Consider the following 12,561-nt stretch of genomic DNA (forward strand, 5'->3'; position numbering starts at 1 on the left):
TATATGATTCACGCTCGACCTTTCGGTCTCCGTGTTCCGAGGCCATATCTGCATATGCTAGGCTCGTCAAGTTTAACCTGAGTATTCTGCGTGTGCAAAACTGTCTTGCACCCGTTGTAGATGGACGTAGAGCTTATCACACCCAATCATCACGTGGTGTCTGGGCACGACGAACTTTGGCAACGGTGCATACTCAGGGAGAACACTTCTTGATAATTTAGTGAGAGATCATCTTATAATGCTACCGTCAATCAAAGCAAGATAAGATGCATAAAAGGATAAACATCTCATGCAATCAATATAAGTGATATGATATGGCCATCATCATCTTGTGCTTGTGATCTCCATCTCCGAAGCACCGTTATGATCACCATCGTCACCGGCGCGACACCTTGATCTCCATCGTAGCATCGTTGTCGTCGCGCCAATCTTATGCTTCCACGACTATCACTACCGTTTAGTAATAAAGTAAAGCATTACATCGCGATTGCATTGCATACAATAAAGCGACAACCATATGGCTCCTGCCAGTTGCCGATAACTCGGTTACAAAACATGATCATCTCATATAATAAAATTCAGCATCATGCCTTGACCATATCACATCACAACATGCCCTGCAAAAACAAGTTAGACGTCCTCTACTTTGTTGTTGCAAGTTTTACGTGGCTGCTACGGGCTTAAGCAAGAACCAATCTCACCTACGCATCAAAACCACAACGACAGTTTGTCAAATAGACTCCGTTTTAACCTTCGCAAGGACCGAGCGTAGCCACACTTGGTTCAACTAAAGTTGGAGAGACAGTCGCCCGCAAGCCACCTGTGTGCAAAGCACGTCGGGGGAACCGGTCTCGCGTAAGCGTACGCGTATGTTGGTCCGGGTCGTCTCGTCCAACAATACCGCCGAACCAAAGTATGACATGCTGGTAGGCAGTATGACTTATATCGCCCACAACTCATTTGTGTTCTACTCGTGCATATAACATCAACATATAAAACCTAGGCTCGGATGCCACTGTTGGGGAACGTAGTAATTTCAAAAAAATTCCTACGCACACGCAAGATCATGGTGATGCACAGCAATGAGAGGGGAGAGTGTTGTCTACGTACCAACGCAGACCGACTGCGGAAGCGATCACACAACGTAGAGGAAGTAGTCGTACGTTTTCCCGATCCGACCGATCCAAGCACCGTTACTCCGGCACCTCCGAGTTCTTAGCACACGTACAGCTCGATGACGATCCCCGGGCTCCGATCCAGCAAAGCGTCGGGGAAGAGTTCCGTCAGCATGACGGCGTGGTGACGATCTTGATGTTCTACCGTCGCTGGGCTTCGCCTAAGCACCGCTACAATATGATCGAGGTGGAATATGGTGGCAGAGGGCACCGCACACGGCTATGGAACGATCACGGGGATCAATTGTGTGTCTAGAGGTGCCCCCTGCCCCTGTATATAAAGGAGCAAGGGGGGAGAGGTGCAGCCAGCCATGGGGCGCGCCAGGAGGAGTCCTACTCCCTCTGGGAGTAGGATTCCCCCCCCCCCCCCCCCCCGCCCCAATCCTAGTTGGAATAGGAATCCTCAAGGGGGGAAAGAGAGAGAGGGGGGCCGGCCACCTCTCCTAGTCCTAATAGGACTAGGGAAGGGGGGAGGCGCGCGGCCACCTTGGGCTGCCCCTTTCTCCTTTCCACTAAGGCCCATGAAGGCCCATATGGCTCCCGGGGGGTTCCGATAACCTCCCGGTACTCCGGTAAAATCCCGATTTCACCCGGAACACTTCCGATATCCAAATATAGGCTTCCAATATATCAATCTTTATGTCTCAACCATTTCGAGACTCCTCGTCATGTCCGTGATCACATCCGGGACTCCGAACAACCTTTGGTACATCAAAATGCATAAACTCATAATAACTATCATCGTAACGTTAAGCGTGCGGACCCTACGGTTCGAGAACAATGTAGACATGACCGAGACACGTCTCCAGTCAATAACCAATAGCGGGACCTGGATGCCCATATTGGCTCCTACATATTCTACGAAGATCTTTATCGGTCAGACCGCATAACAACATACGTTGTTCCTTTTGTCATCGGTATGTTACTTGCTTGAGATTCGATCGTCGGTATCCAATACCTAGTTCAATCTCGTTACCGGCAAGTCTCTTTACTCGTTCCGTAATACATCATCTCACAACTAACATATTAGTTGTAATGCTTGCAAGGCTTATGTGATGTGCATTACCGAGAGGGCCCAAAGATACCTCTCCGACAATCGGAGTGACAAATCCTAATCTCGAAATACGCCAACCCAACATGTACCTTTGGAGACACCTGTAATGCTCCTTTATAATCACCCAGTTATGTTGTGACGTTTGGTAGCACCCAAAGTGTTCCTCCGGCAAATGGGAGTTGCATAATCTCATAGTCATAGGAACATGTATAAGTCATGAAGAAAGCAATAGCAACATACTAAACGATCGGGTGCTAAGCTAATGGAATGGGTCATGTCAATCAGATCATTCATCTAATGATGTGATCCCATTAATCAAATAACAACTCTTTGTCCATGTTTAGGAAACATAACCATCTTTGATTAACGAGCTAGTCAAGTAGAGGCATACTAGTGACACTCTGTTTGTCTATGTATTCACACATGTACTATGTTTCCGGTTAATACAATTCTAGCATGAGTAATAAACATTTATCATGAAATAAGGAAATAAACAATAACTTTATTATTGCCTCTAGGGCATATTTCCTTCATAATCAACTACCGAGCCATAATAATAAAACTCGGATGACAACACTTTCTCAAAACAATCATAATATGATATAACAAGGTGGTATCTTGCTAGCCCTTTCTGAGACCGCAAAACATAAATGCAGAGCACCTTTTAAGACCAAGGACTGACTAGACATTGTAATTCATGGTAAAAGAGATCCAGTCAAGTCATACTCAATGTAAACTAACAGTAATGAATGCAAATGACAGCGGTGTTCTCCAACTGGTGCTTTTTGATAAGAGGATGATGACTCAGCATAAAAGTAAGTAGATAGGCCCTTCGCAGAGGGAAGCAGGGATTTGTAGAGGTGCCAGAGCTCGGTTTTGAAATAGAGGTGAATAATATTTTGAGCGGTATACTTTCATTGTCAACATAACAAACAAGAGATAGCGATATATTCCATGCTACACACATTATAGGCGGTTTCCAAACAGAATGGTAAAGTTTATGCTCCCCCTTCCACCACAAGCATCAATTCATGGCTTGCTCGAAACAATGAGTGCCTCCAACTAACAAGAGTCCCAGGGAGAGTTTTATTTGCAATTATTTTGATTTAGTTTGCATAAAGCACGGGACTGGGCATCCCGGTGACCAGCCATTTATCTCGTGAGTGAGGAGCGGAGTCCACTCCTCTTGAGAATAACCCGCCTAACATGGAAGATACAGACAACCTAGTTGATACATGAGCTATTCGAGCATACAAAACAGGATATTTATTTGAAGGTTTAGAGTTTGGCACATACAAATTTACTTGGAACGGCAGGTAGATACCGTATATAGGTAGGTATAGTGGACTCATGTGGAATAACTTTGGGGTTTAAGGAGTTTGGATGCACAAGCAGTATTCTCGCTTAGTACAGGTGAAGGCTAGCAAAAGACTAGGAAGCGACCAGCTGGAGAGCGACAACAGTCATGAACATGCATTAAAATTAATCAACACCGAATGCAAGCATGAGTAGGATATAATCCACCATGAACATAAATATCGTGAAGGCTATGTTGATTTTGTTTCAACTACATGAGTGAACATGTGCCAAGTCAAGTCACTTAAATCATTCAGAGGAGGATACCACTCTATCATACCACATCATAACCATTTTAATAGCATGTTGGCACGCAAGATAAACCATTATAACTCATAGCTAATCAAGCATGGCACAGGAAACTATGATCTCTAGTTGTCATTGCAAACATGTTTATTCATAATAGGCTGAATCAGGAATGATGAACTAATCATATTTACAAAAACAAAAGAGGTCGAGTTCATACCAGCTTTTCTCATCTCAGCCAGTCCATCATATATCATCATAATTGCCTTTCACTTGCACGGCCAAATAGTGTGAATAATAATAATAGTGCACGTGCATTGGACTAAGCTGGAATCTACAAGCATTTAATAAACAAGAGAAGACAAGGCAATATGGGCTCTTTTGTCAGATCAACATTTATGCATATAAGAGCCACTTCAACAATTTAATCATGGTCTTCTCCTATCGACCCCCAAATAAAATAAAAGAAATAAAACTATTTACACGGAAAAGCTCCCCAAAGCAAAAGAAGAACAAGAAATCTTTTTGGGTTTTCTTTTTTTAATCACTACTACAAGTATGGAAATTAAAACTAGCTAGAAGCTACAACTATTTTTTTTGGTTTTTCTTAAGGTTTATTAAATACACAAGAAGAAAGCATAAAAAGGAAAATAAACTAGCATGGATGATACAATGAAAAAGTATGAGCACCGACATCTAGTAATGAGTGTGTGAACATAAATGTCATGTGAGTGGGAAATACGTACTCCCCCAAGCTTAGGCTTTTGGCCCAAGTTGGTCTATGGCCACGGCTGGCCTGGTGGATATCCATAATAATAGTTGTTGGGGTCGTATTGTGATGCAGCAGCTATCGCCTGCTGAGCTGCAGCGTGGCGACGAGCAGCCTCCTCTCTCCTCTCGTACCCATCTGCCTCCTCTCTGGTAATAGTATATCCTCCTCTTGCCTAATAATCAAAGAAAGCAGGAGCAGGGAGAGTAATACGGACAGCACGGCGTATGTCAAAGATTAGTCGATACTGGAGAGGTGATTCGTTCCTCTCGATAAACTGGTGGTGAACCATAGCATTAAAATCTAGATAGGTAGGAGGTAATTCAATATCATCTTCGCGCACATCTATACCAAGAAAATTAGCTACGCGGGTTGCATAAATTCCCCCAAAGAAATCTCCATTACGTCCATTAAGATGCAACCTACGTGCAACAATGGCTCCCAAATTATATGATTTGTCTCCTTACACAGCACTCCTAAGAATACTGAGGTCAGGGACACACACGTGACATGCTTTATCTTTACCATTTATGCATCTACCTATGAAGAGAGCAAAATAATGTATGGCAGGAAAGTGAATGCTCCCTATGGTAGCTTGTGTAATATCTCTAGATTCTCCCACAATTATATCAGTAAGGAAATCTCTAAATTCAGATTTGCGAGGATCCCTTATACTACCCCATTGTGGAAGTTTGCATGCAGTGGTAAAATCCTCTAAGTCCTTGGTATAAGATTTATCATAATGATCAAACAGGATAGTTGGAGAATTACGTGAAGTGGAAAATTTAAACCTTCTCACAAAGGAGCTAGTGAGCTCATGATACTGACTGCACTTCTCTTCCTCGAAGCTCACGAGATCAGCGTTACGCAAATATGCGTTGAATTCTTCTTTTATTCCCGCTTGATCCATAAAATTTTTAGAAGGCCACTCACAAGGACGCACTGGAGCGTCTCTTGGTGGCTCTTCGTCAGTATCACGCATTGCAAGCCTGGGTCCTTGCTTCTTTGAAGAACCACCTTGGAACATTTTCCTAAGCATTATTCTTCCTTTGAAAAATTCTGAAAATATTAGTAACTTCAAAATAAAAGTAAACCAAACTCAATAATATTGATAGCAACTACTCCTACAAGTGCCTAGGGCCTATATCATGCATCAAAACTACTTTTGACCATATAAATTTGACATGCAAGCTCAAGAATAGGGTCACCTAAGCAGCAAAAATTTGCAATGAATAAATCACTAGAACAAAAACTAATTGGACCAATGGAGGAGTCACATACCAAGGAACAATTTCCCCAAGCAGTTTTGTGAGAGGTGCTTTGAGCAAGGAAATCGAAAATGGCAGCAAAACGAGCTTGGACTCGGGTTTGAGCTGGTTATTCGTGTTTGGGGGAGGAAGATGAAGTGTGTGGGTGCAAGAATAAGTGGAGGAGGGCCACCATTGGCCCACGAGGCAGGGGGCGCGCCCTAAGAGGGTGGGCGCGCCCTCCACCCTCGTGGCAAGGTGGTTGGCCCCCTTGGTGTGTTCTTTGTTCCATAAATCCTCAAATATTCTAGAAAAAATCATATTTAATTTTCAGGGCATTTGGAAAACTTTTATTTTCGAGGTATTTTTATATTGCACGGATAATCAGATAACAGACAGACAAATTTTTATTTTTATTTTATTTAATATAAATAGCAGAAAGTAAAAGTGGGATACAAAGAGTTGTGCCTTCTAGTTTCATCCATCTCATGATCATCAAAAGAAATCCACTAACAAGGTTGATCAAGTCTTGTTAACGAACTCATTCCAAATAACATGGAACCGGAGAAATTTCGAATAACACTATGTTACCTCAACGGGGATATGCACATCCCCAATAATAAGAATATCATATTTCTTCTTGACAGTAGGAAGAGGAAATTCAAAACCTCCAAATATAATCGATGGAATTTTTCCAATAGAGTTGATACTATGAACTTGAGGTTGTTTCCTCGGAAAGTGTACCGTATACTCATTACCATTAACATGAAAAGTGACATTGCCTTTAGTGCAATCAATGACAGCCTCTGCAGTATTCAAAAAAGGTCTTCCAAGAATAATAGACATACTATCGTCCTCGGGAATATCAAGAATAACAAAGTCCGTTAAAATAGTAACGTTTGCAACTACAACAGGCACATCCTCACAAATACCGACAGGTATAGCAGTTTATTTATCAGCCATTTGCAAAGATATTTCAGTGGGTGTCAACTTATTCAAATCAAGTCTACGATATAGAGAGAGAGGCATAACACTAACACCAGCTCCGAGATCACATAAAGCAATCTGAACATAATTTCTTTTAATGGAGCATGGTATAGTGGGTACTCCTAGATCTCCAAGTTTCTTTGGTATTCCACCCTTAAAAGTATAATTAGCAAGCATGGTGGAAATTTCAGCTTCTGGTATCTTTCTTTTATTTGTAATAATATCTTTCATGTACTTAGCATAAGGATTGGTTTTGAGGATATCAGTTAATCGCATACGCAAAAAGATAGGTCTAATCATTTCAGCAAAGCGCTCAAAATCCTCATCATCCTTTTTCTTGGATGGTTTGGGAGGAAAAGGCATGGGTTTTCTGAACCCAGGGCTCTCTTTCTTTACCATGTTTCCTAGCAACAAAGTCTTTCTTATCATAATGTTGATCCTTTGATTGTGGGTTATCAAGATCAACAGCATGTTTAATTTCTATATCATTATCATTACTAGGTTGAGCATCATCATGGACATTATTATTAACATTATCACTAGTTTCAGGTTGATTACCAGATTGTGTTTCAGCATCAGAAATAGAAATATCATTTGGATTCTCAGGTGTTTCAACAATAGGATCACTAGAAGCATGCAAAGTCCTATCATTTTTCTTTTTCTTCCTTTTAGAAGGACTAGGTGCATCTATATTATTTCTCTGAGAATCTTGCTCAATTCTTTTAGGGTGGACTTCAGGATACAAAGGTTCCTGAGTCATTCTACCAATTCTAGTAGCCACTCTAACAGCATAATCATTATCTTTACTATTCAATTCATTGAGCAAATCATTTTGAGCTTTAAGTACGTGTTCTACTTGAGTGGTAACCATAGAAGCATGCTTACTAATAAGTTTAAGTTCACCTTTGACATTAGCCATATAATCACCCAAGTGTCCAAGCATATTTGAATTGTATTTTAATTATCTACCAAAATAAGCATTAAAATCTTCTTTCTTAGCCATAAATTTATCAAACTCATCTAAGTATGGGCTAGCAATTTTAGTAAATGGGATTATAGCTTTATCATATCTATAGAGAGAATTTACCTTTACTATCTATGTCGGGTTATCAAGACCATGAGTTTCTTCGATAGGTAAAGGATTAGGATTATATGTTTCTTCAATAGGCGGTAAATTAAGACCATGTATTTCTTCAATAGGAGGTAAATTCTTAACATCTTCAGCTTTAATACCCTTTTCTTTCATAGATTTCTTTGCCTCTTGCATATCTTCAGGACTGAGAAATAGAATACCCCTCTTCTTCGGAGTTGGTTTAGGAATAGGCTCAGGAATTGGCTCCGGAGGTGTCCAATTATTTTCATTTGTCAACATATTATTCAATATAATTTCAGCTTCATTCGGTGCTCTTTCCCTGAAAACAGAACCAGCACAACTATCCAGGTAATCTCTGGAGGCATCGGTTAGTCCATTATAAAAGATATCAAGTATTTCATTTTTCTTAAGAGGATGATCAGGCAAAGCATTAAGTAATTGGAGAAGCCTCCCCCAAGCTTGTGGGAGACTCTCTTCTTCAATTTGCACAAAATTATATATATCCCTTAAAGCAGCTTGTTTCTTATGAGCAGGGAAATATTTAGCAGAGAAGTAATAAATCATATCCTAGGGACTACACACTCAACCAGGATCAAGAGAGTTAAACTATATTTTAGCATCACCCTTTAATGAGAACGGAAATATTTTAAGGATATAAAAGTAATGAGTTCTCTCATCTTTAGTGAACAGGGTAGCTATATCATTCAATTTAGTAAGATGTGCCACAACAGTTTCAGATTCAGAACCATGAAAAGGATCAAATTCAACCAAAGTAATTATATCAGGATCAACAGAGAATTCATAATCCTTATCAGTAACAAAGATAGGTGAAGTAGCCAAAGCAGGGTCAGGCTTCATTCTATCATTTAGAGATTGCTTACTCCATTTAGATAATAATTTTTTAAGTTCAGTTCTATTTCTGCAAGCTAAAATAGCTAAAGAAGCATCTTGATCAAAAACATAACCCTTAGGAATGGCAAATGGTTCTTCATCATCACTTTCATCAGTATCATCAGATTCAATATTTTCAATTTCTCTAGCCCTAGCAAGTTGTTCATCAAGAAAAGCACTAAGTGACATAGTAGTATCAGGCATAGAGGTAGTTCCATCATAAGTATCATGCATAGCAGAAGTGGCATCATCAATAACATGCGACATATCAGAACGAATAGCAGAAGCAGGTGTAGGTGTCGCAAGCTTACTCAAAACAGAAGGTGAATCAAGTGCAGAGCTAGATGGCAGTTCCTTACCTCCCCTCGTAGTTGAGGGATGGATCTTGGTTTTTGGATCTCTCAAGTTCTTCATAATGATAAGCAGATATATATATCCCAAGTGACTCAAAGAATAGAGTTATGCTCCCCGGCAATGGCGCCAGAAAATAGTCTTGATAACCCACAAGTATAGGGGATCGCAACAGTTTTCGAGGGTAGAGTATTCAACCCAAATTTATTGATTCGACACAAGGGGAACCAAAGAATATTCTCAAGTATCAGCAGCTGAGTTGTCAATTCAACCACACCTGGAAACTTAATATCTGCAACAAAGTGTTTAGTAGCAAAGTAATATGATAGTGGTGATAACGGTAGCAAAAGGTAACAGTAGTAAAAGTAATATTTTTGGTATTTTGTAGTGATGATAGCAATAGAAACGGAAAAGTAAATAAGCAAAGCACAATATATGGAAAGCTCGTAGGCAATGGATCAGTGATGGAGAATTATGCCGGATGCGGTTCATCATGTAACAGTCATAACCTAGGATGACACAGAACTAGCTCCAGTTCATTGATATAATGTAGGCATGTATTCCGAATATAGTCACATGTGCTTATGGAAAAGAACTTGCATGACATCTTTTGTCCTACCCTCCCGTGGCAGCGGGGTCCTTACGGAAACTAAGGGATATTAAGGCCTCCTTTTAATAAAGAACCGGAACAAAGCATTAACACATAGTGAATACATGAACTCCTCAAACTATGGTCATCACCGGTAAGTATCCCGATTATTGTCACTTCGGGGTTAACGGATCATAACACATAATAGGTGACTATAGACTTGCAAGATAGGATCAAGAACACTCATATATTGATGAAAACATAATAGGTTCAGATCTGAAATCATGGCACTCGGGACCTAGTGACAAGCATTAAGCATAGCAAAGTCATAGCAACATCAATCTCAGAACATAGTGGACACTAGGGATCAAACCCTAACAAAACTAACTCGATTACATGATAGATCCCATCCAACCCATCACCGTCCAGCAAGCCTACGATGGAATTACTCACGCACGGCGGTGAGCATCATGAAATTGGTGATGGAGGATGGTTGATGATGACGATGGCGACGGATTCCCCTCTTCGGAGCCCCGAACGGACTCCAGATCAGCCCTCCCGAGAGGTTTTAGGGCTTGGCGGCGGCTTCGTATCATAAAACGCGATGATTTCTTCTCTCTGATTTTTTTCTCATCGAAACTCAATATATGGAGGTGGAGTTGGAGTCGGAGACGCAACAGGGGGCCCACGAGGTAGGGGGCGCGCCCCCCACCCCCGTGGCAAGATGATGGGCCCCTGGCCTTCATATTTGGCAGGTATTTTTCTTATTTTCTGAAAAGTGTCTCCATGAAGTTTCAGGTCATTCTGAGAACGTTTGATCATGCACATAAATAACACCATGGTAGTTCTGCTGAAAACAACGTCAGTCCAGGTTAGTTCCATTCAAATCATGCAAGTTAGAGTCCAAAATAAGGGCAAAAGTGTTTGGAAAAGTGGATACGTTGGAGACGTATCAAGCCTCCCCCCACCATGCCTTGGAGAGACCCGATGTGTCTAACATGGCGTTAACCAAATCAGTTAGGGTACGGTTCTTTCTTCCGGCTACCCCATTTGACTGAGGTGAATAGGGAGGCGCCCTCTCATGGATTATACCATGTTCCGCATAAAAGGCATCAAATTCATTGGAAAAATACTCTCCACCACGGTCGAACCTAAGCCTCTTGATTTTCCGATCAAGTTGGTTTTCCACTTCAGCTTTATAGATCTTGAAAAAGTTCAAAGCCTCATCCTTAGATTTCAGAAGATACACACGGCAGTATCTAGTGGAGTTGTCAATTAACGTCATGAAATATTTCTTTCCACCATTTGTCAAAACACCATTTATTTCACATAGATCTGAATGTATGAGCTCTAGTGGTGCAAGATTTCTCATTTTTGCGGTCAAGTGAGGCTTACGAGGTTGCTTAGCTTGCACACAAACTTGACACTTAGATCACTTGACAGTGGTGAAACTAGGGATTAAGTTCAACTTCGCTAGTCGGGACATGCAACCGAAGTTAACATGACAAAGACGTGAATGCCACACATTTGATTCACTATTGTCGCAAACATGATTAACAACTTTATTGCAAATGTCTGACAAGGATAAACGAAACAGGCCTCCTGACTCATAGCCTTTACCAACAAAGGTTCCATAATTGGATATTACAAATTTATTCGACTCAAAGACAAGCTTATAGCCATCTCTACACAGAAGAGATCCGCTAACAAGATTTTTATTGACGGAGGGGACATAATGCACGTTCTTCAGCCACACGATCTTCCCCGGAGTAAACTTCAGATTGACCGTGCCAACACCACGAACAGAAGCACTTGAACCGTTGCCCATCAGTATGGTTGAAGTCACTGCGGTCTGATAAGATGAAAACATGGAAACATCACTGCATACATGCACATTAGCACCCGTGTCAATCAACCAATCAGGAGAATGACATACTGAAAGAATAATGGAAAATATTCCATACCCAACATCCTTCATGTCAGTGTCTCCAATGACAACATTAGCGGTCTTGCCGCCTTTCCCAGGATGACGCTTGTCATAGCGATTTGGGCAACTAGGAGCCCAATGATCAGGATTCCCACACACATGACAAACATCTTTCTTCTTGTCATTCTTCTTCTTGAAATTCATGTGTTGCACAGCCTTGTTCTTTCCATCAAACTTTGCTTTACCATCAAACTTGCCATTGTTCTTGAACTTGTGGGCTCTCGCCTTTTCTTTCACATCAAGAGTGCCAATGAGATCCGGGACGGAAAACTCCTGACTATATTGATTTCATATTATGAATCTTGATATTCTTTGCGCGCGTGGATGCCACTCTTGTTCTCATCCTCATACATGTGGAAAAAGAGCCTCCCTTATAAAGAGGTCCAACTCTCTCTAAACTAGCAATGTGGGACTAAACTTTAGTTCCACCTCTTGCCTTGCACGAATAGGCTGTGTGAGCCTCTAGGATTTATTAGGAATTTCTGAAACTGCTATTGGGCTAGGCCCAAAACAAACAAAATTCCAGCACAAAATGTTAAAGCAATAGTCTATTGCACCAAATGTTTCAGAACTGTAAACCATCTACATATGAAGTATAACCTTTTAGTCCAATATTTGCTTCATTGTACTTCTCTATTCATCTTTCTATGTATGCCATCAGATTCTGTAATCTACCCAATAATTTATACTTTTTTGACAATCTATAATCTTCTCACGCTACTTAGCAAAACACAGTGAACAGCAAAAGGTAAACACGAGCACGAGCAAAATAAGTGCAATTTAGCCAACAACGGGGTCGCCCATGCTTCCCGTCGG

The sequence above is a fragment of the Triticum aestivum genome, chromosome 3A (genome assembly GCF_018294505.1).
Source record: "Triticum aestivum cultivar Chinese Spring chromosome 3A, IWGSC CS RefSeq v2.1, whole genome shotgun sequence".
Lineage (NCBI taxonomy): Eukaryota > Viridiplantae > Streptophyta > Magnoliopsida > Poales > Poaceae > Triticum > Triticum aestivum.